Genomic DNA, 16,447 nt, shown 5'->3' on the forward strand with positions numbered 1-16,447 from the left:
GAATTCTCAAGTAAAGATGTTTATGATTTAAACATGACAAGCTTTTGCAGTCAATTTAGGAATTTAATTCCTCTGAGAAGCTGTAGTTTGATTTAAATCCCCTCTTCTTTTCTCTGTCATGACCTGCTATTCACTTCTGTTCTTTCCCATCCTCTCTAAAAAGATCTTCAAAATTTTTCCATTGTCAACAGCATTCACTGATTCAGATCTGCGTTTTCATTGAAATGCATTTGTGAGCCAGTTGTGACTTCTGAGTACATTATTATTTCAAATATTCTGCCTGTATTTTGTGGGTGTGGCAGTTCAGCAGAATAATATGGTGATCTTTATGCCTTCTGTTTGGATATGTCTTTCAAAAAGAAGAGTTAATAGTAATAACAAAAATTTCTGAAAGAAAATCATAGATGCGATGAGCACATAATAAGCTGGTGGCATTTACAAGTGTTTTCATATATATCTAGTACACCTAATAACTGCGTAAATGTTGTCTAGCAATGTACATTAGGTACCCACAAGTAATGGAATAGGAACATTACTTCTCATAGACATATTTTCAAATTATCATTACATAGTTCAACAAGATGATCTCAATACCTCGTGATGAAATAGCTCCTTGTCCTTCTGGCTTGCATTTATCCTGCCACACTTGTTTCTGCATGTGCACCCAAGATATGAATAAATGTGGAGTGCATTTACTGTGCCACTGTCAGGTCATCCAGAGCCACTTTGCCTCTAAACATACACGAAATCGTTTGCCATCACTTAAAAGTAACTCAGTGAACAAAACCAGAATACCTCCCTATTTCAAGTTCTTCAGTGGAGCTTTCTCTTTTAACTTGTACATCCTATTGAAATAAATTATCCAGATGGTTTTCACTATCGCTGCCCACTTTATATTCTTGGGTCTTATGATGCAGATAAAACGGGACTTGGATCTTTACAGCAAGTGTTTTAAAGATAAGCCTATCAAAAGGTGATAATTGCCTTTTGTTAAAAGGGTTCTTATAGAAAAAAGGGCGACCGAGATGCAAAGAAGTTTAAGACACATTTCAACTACAAAATTTCTCTCGGTTCGTGGGTAATCCTGTCTAGCAAATTGGTTCTGAGACTTTGAAACACTTATATATTTTTTTTTTAGAGTGTTCTGTGATTTCAGACCCCATAGTGCCATCACATTTCTGACACCTAGGAAAACCTGCAAAATGGAAAAATATATACAGACATGCATGCACATATATGCGCATGACAAATGCAAACGCACAGAGGCACACACTTATACCTTGAAATTCAACAGTTTCCTATGAAGCTAAACTTATGGACAGCCTATATGTTGCCAAAATTACTTGAGAGCTCACAGCAAGTGCAATAATTGGACATATATGAGGAAACAATAAAGCAAAAAGCATCAGAAATCAGTGCACCTCAGAATGTACAAAATCAGCTGATTTTTCTCGCACGGAAAAGGTGAGAATGTTTTTGTTTTAAATAAGTAAACTACTCTCTCTCTTAGCTATTCAGAACACAGCAGCTGTGGACTGAATGAGAAAGACCATGATTTAAAAAATACACATTAGTCAGGGAGATACTTGCCTTCAGCATCAATTATGTGGCCCCAGAATGACCTGTATGTATTTTCTAGTCATATTTTCTCCCTCAGTTCTTGAGATTTATAAATAAGAATCCTGAATTAGCTCCATAATACGTTCGATTTGTAAGAAAATATTGGGTCAAAGCTTGGAACACCTCCTTAATCAAAATACTAATAGAACCAATCAGGAGCTTTCCCTGACCAATTCTCAATCACAGATAAAGTCTCATATGCCAACAGGTTTTGTGCATTAAGTAGGTGCCCATACTATTCAAGCAAAATGAGACCAGAGAAAATTTTGCAATTTTTGAAAAACAAAGCTTTTGCTTTGGTTCAAAAAATTCTAGTGTAAGTTAAAAGAATTTTGACTTATTTTCAAGTCTTTTTACAATAACCTCTTTCATTGAACAAAAAAACCCAAAGGGTCCGAGAAAGAAATGTGAAAGTTTCCAGAAAAGGAAGCCACATCAAAATCATTAAACTTCAGTCTGAAAGATCTCAAATTTTCACCAGCACACTACAATGGGCAACTCATACTCACAATCTTAAATTATTTATATGGAAGCAATACATAGTGTGCTCATGAATTGAAATGAAATAATAATTTTAAACCCTGGAATGCTGAAAACCTACATCTGCTTCCAGAATTCACAGCTCAGTATTTTTAGTCAATCTTATTACTGTCGTGAGAAATAAATATGTATGTTGGGTAAATAGCAGAAGCCTTATAGCCAAGCAGAGCTCTTGAATCTATAAAAACAGGTGTGTTTAGAGAGAGGCACTAGCACAGGTCCATCTGGAGCTTCCTCTCAGAACCTCAAATAGGAAAAAATCCAGCTAAGAATGTTTTTCTGTCTGCCTAATGACTAGGGACATTTAATTGGTGTACCGTACTGCCAATAGGCTGTTAAAAAAATCCAAAAGCAAAAACATACATTTTAGTACTTCAAAACATTCCTAACAAACTTTTAAACATTTTACCTTAGTATACATGTTTGTCTTTATTTTTTCAACCAATCCTTGGATGCACTGAGTTTTTTGTTAATCTAATCTGAAAATTAACTAAATTAACTGCATATTTACAATGTAAGAAGAGAATGAGTGAGCAAATGAATGCTGTGCCTTTATGAAATATTTCCAGTTTTATACAAAGCAGCATACTCTCTTCTTCCAAGGAGACAGACTACTGTGAAAATATAATTAAATAAGTATAAATAAACCTAAAAAACTATTTGTTCAACAAGCCAGAGATCTTGACTTACTAGGTCTATTTAAATACATTCACTTTCAGGTGCTGAGGTCATAGAATAGACTGTTTACCCACTATTCTGTGCTAAATAACAGATTTATTCTAGTGTTTCCTACATCCATTAGTGAAATAATATTCTTTAGATGCAATATCTTCCCCCTACACTGGCCCGTATTATTTTCACCATAGCTCTGCTTAGTGATGGAACAGTTAAATTTTAGTTTAAATATTGCCAGAATACTTGCTTTGCAGTCCCACAAAAGCAACCTCAACAGTATATTTATATCTCTCTTCCAGATATTTATTTTAAAATGCTAAGAAAATGCTAGCATCTTTCAAATCATGCCAATAATACCATACAATATAAGTACATAATTATGTATCTGAAAGATAAGTTAATGAATGTAAGTCTCTGTTTGAAATTATGCTTTCAAATCCATGGTTCACAGACACCTCAATAAAGTGTGAAAACACATATCAGTTTTAAGTTCTACATATAGAAATGCACCAAATGACATCTCCTGAGCCTCACAGAAAAGACTCATTTCTAGTCTATTCTTCCAATCTGCATGAACTAACCCGTGTTTCCCACAGGACATTTGTGCAGATACAAAGCACGGAATGCTGCTGGCAAAAGTAGATTTGCAAGGAAAACTGGTCTTAGGAAAGTGATTTTAGTCAAGGCCTTGGACCTGAATTAAACGATTTTCAACAGATTATCCTCTCACTTTTACACTCTTCATGTTGTCTACTGCATCAGAAAAACTTTGACATCAGCAAGATAGCTGAGAAAAAAAAAGAAAGGAAATTCAGTATAAGATTTGGAGACTATTGCAATGAATAGCCTGAAAAGACAATTTTAGCTCAAATTTGGATGTTCTTGACAAATCAAGACCTCCTTTTAATCATTAAAATCCACATAATTTGGCTTGCTGTGGTCTGCTTTTCTTTAAGTTTGTGGTTCATAGTTAAACTCCTTAGTGTGACTTCAGTGGACTCAACTGAAACGCCAAGAACATAAAACCAATTAAAAACATTGATCGATTCCCTATCGAGGTCACTGCATTTCTGACTCACATCACAAAATGAAAATAAAAATCTTGCTGCATTTTTCCTTATCTAACTTCAGCTACAAAATACTATAAACAAGCTGATTACAAAGCAAGAGCCATCAGATAAACACCAGCTGTGCCATTCACTTACAGACTGGCAGGCACACATAGAAGTATCTGTAACAAACACAACTACAGTGTTTAAGATATTGTCTAATTAATCCAATAGTGAGAAAAAAATGGGACAATTAAGCTCTATTGCAGCTGGTCTACATCATGTTTCTCTTTCACTTTCAGTGGAGACACTGCAATTTGACAATCACTGAGACTAAGCAAGTCCAGGATCATGTGGAACTGAAGCACAAAAGTAAAAGCTGTGTCATGTCCCCTACACAGGTAGTGTACGACAATTGTCCCTAAAACCTGGAACTAAGAGACTGTTCCTAAGCTTAAATACATTTTCCATGCATGCACATTCAGTCTATAGATTTCCTTCTCAGACCACTGATCATTATAGGGGTTCCATCAGCTAGCAAATTTACAGAGACTGTCAAGCTATCTGATATAGGGCCCTGAAGTGTCATCACATTCTACTGGCCTTCAGTCGCCTCTAACCATGGTCTGGATTCAAACACACTGATCTAGTGATGAGATGCTCTTAATCCTATTGCCTGGCCTCAGAGCCCTGCAATCACACAGGCAGATAAGGATCTAAATGAGTCTCATTCTACTTAATTAGTCTTTTTATGTTTTTGAAGAGAGCAATATAAATATAAATCTTCAGTAAAATAATGCTTGATGTCACTAGCAAGTAGATTATACTACAGCCATCTGTTTGCAGCTTGAAAAGTTACCAATAAAACAAGACTTCCCTGACAAAAAGCACCAAGAGTTTATGCCATCATGATTACTTCAATTTCCTCACTTCTAGAAACAACAATTAAGCAGTAAGGATGTAGAGTAATGCTGCTGTAGAGTACAGCCTTATCTATTCCTTGGAAGTTAAACAAATTTGCAGTAAATAATGCTGCTAATATCTTGGTCAAAGGAAGCGTGTAATAAGACAGATTTCATAAATTGTGAAATCAAAGAGATTCCGTCTCCAGATTTATATTTAAAAAGAAAAACTATTTCTAATGTTGAATAGAAGAGACTCACTTATGGCTATTTCTTTCATCATGTTTTGAGTCCACGTTGTGGCCATTTGGGACTTAAAATAAGATATGTAGTAATTTATGACCAACCTGTAAAACAAGTCTTAGGGGTACTGCTTAAGATCTAGCTGAAAGAAAAGAAAATACCATGCATTGGTAAAACCATTCTTTGATCAATAATATGCAGTCAGGGCCAGCATTCCCATCTTCTGCAGCTCTTAAGGTTTTCCTCCCCTGGGGACATAAGGCAATTACAGTAACTATGTCAATTTGGACAGTATCAGTTCATCAGCTTAACGAGGACTTGATTTCAAATCCCCACGATTTTCATTGAAGAATATATCGCTGTTATCATTACTTTAAAAATAAACAAAGGTGGTGCAATTACCATGTCCAGCCAGCTTTGTGACCGGAAACAATGAAATTTCCAATCAACGAACTCTTGTCATTCAATTGCAGTGGAGCCAGATAAGAAGTGCTGCTTATCAAAATTTTCCTCCATCAATGCAATGATTGTGGGAACAGGGTGACTGACACAAGTTGGATAACATCGTCTCCTTCAAGCAATTGATTGTTCCCCTCCTGAAAGCAACACGAGTGGGTTTGACATACATTGGTAGCCTCTACATTGCACAGGGCTTATAACCTTCCTCCCCTGGCATTATTAATGCAAGTCTGGCCTGGGTACACCTAGGAAAAAGCTAAGTTGCAAAAGTCACTCACAATTGGATGCTAACATCTTCATGTTTGCATCAGCCATTCCCTGAATACTTCTTCCCCAACAAACTACCACTGAGATTTCCTGGTGAGGTTAAATTTGTCTGACAGGTGGTAAAGAAAGAATTTTCTTTTAAAAGTAATGAATTCTGTGATATTAACCAATATTTTAGTAAGTTCTAGTTGGCTGACATGGTGGGCACTTACCGAAATCCCCTGTAGTTGTTGAGTCAGCTGTACTCCATCTATTCCGTGCTCCTGCATGTGATCAACTGTCCAACCCCTCTGCCCTGCAGAACTTTTTCAGAAAATACTCTAAGCCTGTGGATGGAGGAAAAGAGACACTCATTATGAAAATTCTTTTTAAAATAGGTCTGGGTTTCTGATGGGAAAATTTGACAGGTCTCAGAATACTTTACAAGCCTGTTCATCATCAGAATGAAACCTGAGTAGGTTCTTTATGGTGGCTTTTTTTCAATCCTCTGCCTGTTTTTTTCTTGCAGGCTTTTGATCTGCTTCTCTCCACTTGTATGAAGAAATACAGAGGACCATGTGGGGCAAACAATCAACCTGGAGAAATTCTTCTGTCATCAGCTTGTTGAGGGAAAACCTTGTCTGCTTAAAAAGAGGGGTGGGAGGAAGGAGAGAGACGGAAGCATTGAGATAGGATCAGTATCTAAACTGCAAGTTTATCAATGTACCGTTGTGTGTTGTGAGAAGTGTCTATTTTTTTTTTTTCAGCTCCAGGCTAAACTCATAGTACTAAACAAAACAAAAGCCAAAAAGAGCGACATTTCACGCTGTGATGAAAATGTGATATAGGGGTGTCATCATGAATACAGGTGTCAACAGAATGATAATTACCAACAGGACATCAATGCACACAAAGCCAAGTACACACAAAAGCAAAGATCAAGCTGCTAGAAACTAAGCCTGCTTCATAATATCTACTCCTCTGTTTCTGGGATTTGGAAGGGGATGTTTCACTCCCATTTCTGGCATTAGACTTTTTCCTCCTTCTGCTTCTTCAGTTTGTATTGTAACCATCTATGCCTGGAAGCTTTTGTTATGCCTTTGGCCAGGTTTGTAGGCTTTTGCATCATAGAGACAGCTTTGAGGTACCCGGATTTTTGGGATGTGGGGCAGCTCTTAGAAGAGAAAAGCCCTGCCTCTGCCATGTCTTCACTTTGGCCAGCTCCTCTTAAACATCGAAGTGCTGCAGAGCACACTGTGTACATTGATGGCAACCCAGGCAGGCCCCACAGAGCAGCCATGGCAGAACCAGCACTGACATGATGCACTGACTGGCCTCCTCCTCAGCAGCCTCCAGTGTCAGGGCAGTGACAGAGGAAAGCAGATTTTCCTCTTAACACTGAAGCATCGCACCAATCTAAACTAAAATTCCTCTATGTTACATCGGTTTCACAAAAAAGTGCGTATAAAGAACAGTCTAACCTTGAGCAGGTTTGCAAAATGAGAATCTCTATTTATGATGTTTTTTTTATTTAAGACATGTCCAATACCAAAAGCCATCACTTGCCTTTTGGTTTTCAGATGAGATTATTGAAAACATCAAACCATCATAGATCACAGTGCAATTTCTGTTTCCACTGGCAGCAATCACAGCTTCTGCAACATCTGAGTTTCCTTCCTCTGCAGGAGTATGTACACAATGAAATCCTGACAGGTGTCATCCCACCTTTCCCTTGCTGCAGACTGTTTTTCAACCAAAAAAGGAGACAAAGCACAAGACTGTGGGACGGTCCTTATTACATGAGACATATTCAAGGAGCTGGTCACCAGCAGCTACCCACAGAGGACCTGTGGTTGTGCTCTTCTTGGAGACACAGCTCTCCCCCAAAAGCTGCAGGAGCAGCTTGGCTGAGGTGAGCATACTTCTACCTGCTCATGTGTGTGAGCAGAAGCAGTTCAAAGCAGCACTGTGGCTGCATCACCCAGCAGGTCACAGCATGCCCCCCTACGAAAGTCCTTGCTGGCAAGCACCTCTCACCTTATCCTGCTCAGGGAAACAGTGATTACCTGGATGTTCCCAACATTAAGCAGCTTCTGCCACCTGGAAGGGCAGCAGTTTTCCCCTTAAATCTATTAAAACCCCATAGCAGGGTGAAAAACCGCCCAACATGTTTCATCATTATTTAACTGCTCTTATTTATAGGAAGCTATCAATCAACAAATCCCTGTTCTTAGCAAAAAAATGCCTTTCACTGCTATAACACTATAACTTTAAGAGGCTTGAAGGATATATCACATGCCCTCCAAAATCCAAGTTTCCTTTTTAAGTTCTCTATAGAGAACTCAGCAATTCCCCTGCTATATAATGTGTTGTTTTTCTATTCTTTGCATTTAAAATAAAATAAAATCCCTGAATTCTTTGACAGAAAAAAACCTCGACCTATTTCACCATTAACTTTTGAGAGAAAGTGCCCCTAAATATTTGATTCTCTAATCTAAGAGTCTATTCATAAGGAAAACTATTTTCACTCTGTATAATATTCAATGGTTCTGAAAGTTTTCAGTATGACATCAAACAGTTATTCTGGACAGAACCAACATAAGACCATAGTTCTATGAATAGGTCACAATAAACTTTCCAAATGTATGTCATTATGAGGAAGAGACATCTTGCTCATTTCCTGATTAAAAATCAGTCTCCATTCCACAAATCCCTCTGTCTATCTCACTCACATTTTTTGTATTATTTGAAATGAAACAAACTGATTCTTCTAAATCATAATTTTTTGAGGCGATTTGGGCACAGCTTGATTACTAAATTTATCAATTAGCTTCTAAAGAACTTTCTCTTTTCATATGGAAATGTATAATACATAAACAAAAACTATTTTTCCCTCTTCTTCAAAACTTGGAAAGTTTCCACACCTTCCTACCCATTTCTAAATATCTGTGAGGAGACAGAGAAATGACAAGAAAATAGAAAACCTCAATAGAGGAGAATAAATTTCATACAAAAAGTTATGTCCAAAGATTTTTAATCAGTCCATATCAAGCCAAATTCTACTGCTGTTTTGCCTACAATGTAACTACATATTTTGCCAGATTTGCAATTATTTAAATAAAAATGAGATGGATAATAAAATCCTTTATTATTAACCAGAAAAAAAAAATCTTGGGTTTTATCACTATTATCCTCTTATAGATAGCTCTGAAATTATCTTAAACTTGCTTCTACCAAACACAGAGCACATCAGAACTTCACTGCTAATATGAAATTCTAAAAACCTCAGCTAGATTGTTAGCTGGAAGCACAGAGGCTATTTCAAAACAAAATATTCTTCAATGTCCTAAGCCATATGAATTTCCCATTCCCAGTTTAAAAGTGAAATGCTTTGCCCTGTGAAGAGGTATTCTGGGTTTTTTGGAAACGAGCTCTGAAGGTGCACAGTGATTGCTGGAACATCCACGAAATGAGTTCTGCAGTGGAAATGACCTTCTAATGGAACAATTCAGCCAAAGCAGCACATCTCAATTGTTTAGGAACAGAGGAAGTTTTATACACAATCAGATAAGTAATTTTTCTAGTCATATGCTTTTTGTAGAATATATGTCAACATCAAATGTTTAAAATATGTGTGGAAAACAAGAGGCTAGTTAAAAGAACAACCTCAGCTGTCAAAACACAAGCAAGCAGATCTTTCTGACAAAATAACCTGTCAAAGTCTGGCGTATTTTTGGAACATTTATCTGTGTATATAGGCTTATATTTGAGAGCATTCTTATGGATTCCCTCAATAGACTTCACCACATCATCTACATTCAGTTCCTCTGATAGTGAAATTTTTAAAGCCTCCAAACATCACCCCACTCCTTCTCCAGCTGCTCTGTGTTTCACATAGCTGTATCCATCTGCATTTAAACCCCACACACACTTACTTTTCTAGGCATTTCTCAGTATTATGTCCACACTGAGCCCCCTGATATAAGTAATTCACATTACTTCCCAAATTTCTTTTAGGAAAGATCAGATTTAATTCAAACCCCAGCTAAACTGGATTAACAACGTATATAACTCTTACTGTACCTAATCAATGCGTGCTGTAACCACAAGGAAAAAAAGAGTAAAAAGTCAATACTACATGAGAGATTCCTCCCTAGTTATAATCAAATGTACTCACACAAACACATGGCTTAAAAATTGTCATGGCTGTTTACATTATCGGCTTCTAAAGAAAGTGCACACCAATTTTAACTGAATAGTATTCAACCTCAAAACCATCTAGCTCACTTTCTATCTTGCCAAAGCAACTGTAATTTAAATCTCTCTAATGCAAACTGTTAGGAGAACAGGGAGCACAAGGGAGGAAAATGATCATGAAGTTATACTTGCACTGAAACGTCACAGAACCCAAATCCAGTTTAGGCAAAGTTTTACCAAAGGCAAAAATGACCTGAAATGATTGTAAATAACCCTGACATGAGTTTTATCTTGGTACAGACCACACACCTGGGACAGAAAAAATCCCTTTTAGTTTTACTAGCACACAACAACATACATCAAAAGATCAACGTGTTTCAGTATTAGCAGAGGTAAATATGAATTAGAAATGACTGTGGCTACAAATTTGGAATTGGAATAAAAAACACACTCAAGACTCCTTCAGCTTCTCTGGATTTATACAAACCTGCCTGCTCGGTGGTAACAATCACATACTCCCTATGCTTTCAAACAGCATTAAAACCAATTCATTTCTTGATTGAAAACTCCTTTTTATTTCACAGCTCTGCTCTTTAGTTTTAGATTTTTAAGCCCCTACTTGCAGAATCTACATCTACACCATAGATGACCTTAGCTTGCCTGTGGCTGCTTTGAAAATGGATTTTCATGTTGACAGTTACAGACTCGACAGCTCAGTGTGAAAATAAATCTGGAATTCAACTTCCTCTTGGATAATACAATTTTTTTTTTATTTTGTACCAAAAAAAAAAAAAAAAAAAAAAAAAAAAAAAAAAAAAAGTACTCACCATGTTACTATTTGCTATCTTATCTCCAGTCACAGAGAGTTACCCTTTTCACACACAAGACACAAGTTTGTTTTTAAGGCTACAGTTTCCAAATATGCACACTCTTTGGTAGCATTAGATGAATTCTTAAACACTACACACTTGTGTGTAACAACTGAGGCACCCTCCTTCATGAATGCATTTCCACCTCCCAGCCAAACCCACAGTCTTTATTCCTATCCTAGATTATACTTAATTTTTCAGTAGTTAAAGCATTTTTTTCTTCGGCAGAGGCCCTCTCATCCCTCAGATGAGAAAGAAAGGGCATTTTTGACCTGAAAGGAACATTCACCTGGTCCTCTTGCTTTACAGCATAGCCTTTTTCCTTGTCTCCCTCTGCCATTAGCTTCTTCAACTAAATGCAGATGTCACCAGCCTTTCTTTAGAAAAGGGAAATAAGTGTCCCATTAAGTACTTAGAGGAGTGGACAGATTCTCCCATTCAGCTGGTTCCCTACACACTTGCTGGTGCTGAACAGCAAATCTTCTATTTCTGAGAAAGGGCTATCACAGAGAGGTCATTTTCCTCTAAGTGGTTTCCTTATTTCATCTGTTCTCAAGTTTAGTGTTAAGTTGCTGAAAGATTACCTCATTCATATGATTGCGAGCCTGTTCTCCTCCAGAGTGTAGGGTGAACGAGGCAATAATTATTTGTTGGAAAAATACAGGTAGTTTAGCTTGCATTGCAAAGAAATATGCCTGAAGTTGACATTATTCCAGGGACGAATCCTGAGACCTTTATTTCCTTTTCAGAGAGTCAGGCCCTGCTCACAATGGTGAAAAATTACATGAGGATAGTCCCAGCTTCTGCTCCAGTTTAGTGAGAGCCCAGAGTGAACTGGGGCAAAGGGGCTGCCTGACCAAGCACTGCTGCAGATCATGTGTGCACCCACAGCCTGGGGCTTCTCCAGAAAGGAAAGAATTCACCAAGTAAGGTAGGATGAGAGTTTAATGTACTTTAATACACCAGTGAAGTTCCCCAAGCCAAATGGTTCCCCCTGCCTCCTTTGGCATAAGTGGGATTTTTTTGAGATTTAGAGCCTGGTTTACATTACACTAGAAGTTTCTTTTGGAGGTCTCTTATTTTTGGAGGCAGAGGAAATTTAGGCTACTTATTTTCAAGAAAAAAAAAGCAAGTGCAGCTTTAGTGGAATAAATGCAGTTTCCCATGATTAGTCAATTTGTGGACAGACCCCCAAGACCATTTTCTATAAGATTTTTCCCAGTCACTGCTGTAGTTACTGGGACAATTTTCTATCATTTAATGCAAAATTAAAACTTCAAAACAATAAGACCGTTAAATGTCAGGAACCTCTAACAAAGGAGTAGAAAAGAGTGACAGAGATCAGAAAGATTTTTCCACAGAAGAGCCTTGACCCATTCCTCCTAGGTTGCACCTGCTCTCAGAATACAAAGGCAGCAAACTGCCTCTAGGAAGAAAAAAGCTTGCTACACAACCTCTATGAACTGCACTTAAGATGCATGTTCATTATTTTGCAGAAGGAATGTTCAGCAGGATCAATACGCCACCAAGATAAAAGAAGAGTATAAATTGTCCTGAGAGTTGGCCAGAATTTTCTTTACTGTCAGCCAGGGAATTAAAAACAGGGCAGGAGGCATATTAAAACTGTGCTTTTATAAGCCTAATCAGTAGGCTGGAAAATGAGTTTCACAAAGCGATAATGAGCTCCCAAATCATAATTTGCCAAGGGTGCATCGATTTTCACTCATCTTCAGATCATTTACGAGCACCCAGCACAAGAACACCTTTCTGCCCCAGGCTCCCACCAAGCAGGGGCATGTGCCAGAACAGCTCTCCCTGTGCAAGGAGGAGTTACCAGGATTAGTGGCTGCATCAGCTAAAAAGGAGATGACTTTGCATCCACTCAAGATGGATATTTCACGGCCATTATCAAAGCTGAGAATGAAACCATTTTTGTGCCCTGTTAAATAAATATTTGCTTCCCATTTTGGGCATCTTCACAGGTATGGCTAATCATGATAAGCTGATGATAAAATCAGTCCCGCTGTCGTCCCTGTGGTTTTACCAAGACTGTGCTCTCATCCCACTTCATCCCCAGGGCGTTTACCCAATGCACAGTAGAGCAGACTGAATGTCCCTCCTCCAGCTCCACCTTGGGGACCACTCCATTAGGTCAAAGGGTGAAACTCACACCCGGGTTAGTGGTAACAGGTTTAGCCCCCACCAGTTCATACTGAACTGGTTATACAAAGATTTTAATGTCAATTACAGCAAATAAGAGAATAATCCAGTCCAGCATACATTCTAGATTAGTGCCTAAAGCACTGTCCTGAGAAACAAAGGGAAAATAAAGCTCTCGGACTAGAGAAGCATTAAACCTAGGTCTTCTAGGTTTTAGTCAAGCAGTCAGATCCCTCAATTAATGGAGAGGTGATACTGCAGAGGCAGCTTTCTATCATGGCCATCAAACTTTTTACAAATAACATCACAAGAGGGATACCAGAAGTTAAAAACACGGTCCTCTCATTCATGACGTTGATTTCTTCTTTCAAGGCAACATACAAAATCCATATGCATATCCTACATTCTTGCTACCACGAGTCAGGCTTGTTTTCCTCTCCCACCCATACAGCACCAATCCACAAATGCCCTATGCTAAAATAACTCACTGGATTTTTTCAGGAGAAAGGCTGGAATCAGAGGGATTCCATATGCATTATGTTCCTTTAATTCCTCTATAATTTGTATTTAGAGTTAAGGCTTAAATGTACAAAATTCAATGTTAACTCCTCTCACTTGTTTCACCCTCTAGTGCTTTCATTTTATGTGATTGCAACCTGCTCTTGTCAGCAATTTAGACTGACTGGGTATTAATTGTCTATTACATCACCTCTTTACTTCATAGCAGGCACAATTTTCTCTTCTAAAGAGTTATCTTCATCCAAGGACCTGGTTGGGTTCCAAGGGAGCTATTTGTTTGTAAGAGCAAAATTCAATAAAAAATGCTGTTTATCTTCAGGAGCTATTTATCTTCTGCTAGAGAGTAGAGTAATTAAAAAATGGTATAGTTTGAGGAAAGTGAATAGTGCTGAGTTGTTTTTTTCTGATTAAATTTGGTGTTATACTCCAAAGTTCACTAGTGCTTCAAAATCATTTTTGCTCTAGCAAAAGGCACAGAATTATAAGGGGGAGGAGTGCTCCAATGTTTGGACATATTCTTTGTTTTTTCTGTTCTGTCACATCTCTGAAATGAGTTAGACGTTTCCTAAATTGCTAATTTCAGTGGAGAAAGGGGATTATGTCCCTTACCTTTGGAGTCAGTCAAATAAGATCAGATATTTCGGGGGGGGGGGGGGTGGGGTGGGGGTGGGAGGGAAGGAATCTGTTTGATTGTTTGAACATGTATTTTTAATAGCACAGTTTCTCTCCCAAGGCAAGAAACAACATACCCCACATTTTTCATCAAGAGAGCTGGAAGCTGATGCTTCCTTCCCTTGTTCACTAGCTGAACATGCCCATCACCAGATCCTAACACATTTGTTTGAATTGGTAAAACTAATCCCCACTTTCAAATGTCCTTCTCTGAATTTCTTTACTCTGCAATGGACCGAGACGCCATAACCCCTCTGTGCAACTCTCTGGAGCAGGTTGCCCAGAGAGGTTGTGGAGTCTCCCTCACTGGAGATATTCCAGATCAGTCTGGACACAACCCTGTGCTCTGGGATGACCCTGCTTGATCAGGGAGGTTGGACAAGATGATCCATTGTGGCCCTTTCCAACCTACCCAGTCTGTGATTTTGTCCCTACTTTGCTATTACGTTACAAGGGGCTGCAAGGCAACTTCTCAGGACTACAAATTAAAACATACTGGTGGTTCAGCATCACACACCTTAATTTTCATCTTTCTCCATGTAAAACCAGCACAAAGAGCTACAAAGTTTAAGCTCTAAATTTCATCCTCATTTTCTAGAGAAAACATAGAAGAAATGAATGCTTGCAAATCTTCATTAGTCTGTACATTATGGAAAGATACTGTAGGCTAAATATCAGAATTGCCTATTAAATACCATAGCAACAGATGAAAGCCTATGTTAGTACACTAAACAAAAACACTGCAAAAAAATCTAAGAAACAAAAAACATTGTGATCAAGTATATGTCAAAACAATCCATAAAAACAAAAAAGTGAGGAAAATATATCCTTTCGAGAATTACAGCTCTACTTGATCTATTTCTTTTCTTACTATTAAGTCCACTGCATTATTTATTCATTCAAGTGCTTTAATCAAGATAACCACTCAGAAGTCATTTGATTTAAAAGTACTGTTACTGCTAAATGCAGCAGTAACAGATCACAGCAATTTGCAGCCCACATTTACGTGTGGCAGCACAAAAAGCTTGCTGTACTGAGGACACACTGCATGGCTGCAGCAAAGACAGACATGCGGGGGTGTGAAAGGAGATTTTTATCTTTCCTTGATAAAGAAATATTTTTGTGAGAGACATTCCTCCCCCTTCTGCTCAGCCCCAGGACCCACACTGATCACACCAAACACGGTTTGAAAGTTGTCTTGGTTTAGATAGACCGGTATCTGCCAGGGAAGATTGGAATTTCCCTTGGAATGTAAGCCCCCCTCCTCCCCTTCTCCAAATTATTATAAATCTGCAATTAAAAGGCTGTCAGGCAAAGATTTTGGGAATAGGTATAGCAGTTCCTTACTAGGAATATTAAAATACAAATGTTGTTATACAGAAGAATAAGTAAGAAAGCAAACAAACAAACAAGAAATCCTAGAAAACCCTGACAGAGTCAGAAATACAACCTGACACCCTGTTGGTCAGGGTGTTGGAAACAGTCCAAAGTCATCCCTCCTGGCAGGTGTGTGGTCCTGTTGGAAGCAGAGATGGTCCTGTGGAGAAAAGGGTCCAGAGATGGGTCCACTCTTCCTTTGGGAGTCCCGTGGGAACACTGGGTGACAGGTGACACTTGTGGCTCCTTTTTATCTAGGTGAAGATGGTTTGGCTCCTCCTCCTCCCTGAGTAGAGCATCTCACAATAGTATGATGTAATGTGTCATGTCATTGGTGAGCTTTAATGGCCCATTAACAGGAGATATCCCCACGGGGGTAATGTAAGACTGAAAAGAGATAAGCAACACTGCACCATCTGATAAGCAACACTGCTCCACCTGTTTTTTAATAGCTGGCTTCTTATCAGAGAAGGCAGTTACCCCCTTTCTAACAGATAAAGAAAAAATCTCCCCAACCGGGTTTTGGCCACCTCTTTGTTTCAGTTAAGTACTCTTAAATATCCAGCACTTGGTAACCCTTGGTAACTTATGGGGAAAAAAATTCTTTAGAGTGAAAAAGGGACAAACCTAACTCCCAACAAATATTTATCCTGCTAGACAAGACAGTGTGTAACTTCAGCATGTTTCAAGCATACAGCTCTACCCATGGGAGCCAGGCTACAGCGACTGGACCCCAAGTATTTTTAAAAGTCTGTCCAGGAATCAGGTAAATTCCCAGCACATTTACAAGGGCAAAACACACTCCGTTGTGCCTACACAACTTGCACAAATATTGTTGGGCTTTTGAATGCTGAGCAGTGATGGCTGAAACGATGCAGGGATAGCCACAGACTCCCAGACAAAAGGACAACAATCCTTA

At 38.4% G+C, this 16,447-nt stretch overlaps 1 protein-coding gene across 1 annotated transcript in view; it reads right to left on the reverse strand.

Moving 5' to 3' along the window:
- Positions 1-16,447, reverse strand: part of ZPLD1 (zona pellucida like domain containing 1) — a 50,273-nt gene that overhangs the window by 25,804 nt on the left and 8,022 nt on the right. Inside the window, exons 2-3 of the mRNA XM_066340691.1 lie at positions 6,206-6,375; positions 5,968-6,081 (exon numbers count right to left, since the gene is read on the reverse strand). The gene's annotated coding sequence lies outside the window, so the exon portion shown is untranslated. The remainder of the gene's footprint in view (positions 1-5,967; positions 6,082-6,205; positions 6,376-16,447) is intronic.

Source organism: Sylvia atricapilla, chromosome 2, assembly GCF_009819655.1.
Source record: "Sylvia atricapilla isolate bSylAtr1 chromosome 2, bSylAtr1.pri, whole genome shotgun sequence".
Classification (NCBI taxonomy): Eukaryota; Metazoa; Chordata; class Aves; order Passeriformes; family Sylviidae; genus Sylvia; species Sylvia atricapilla.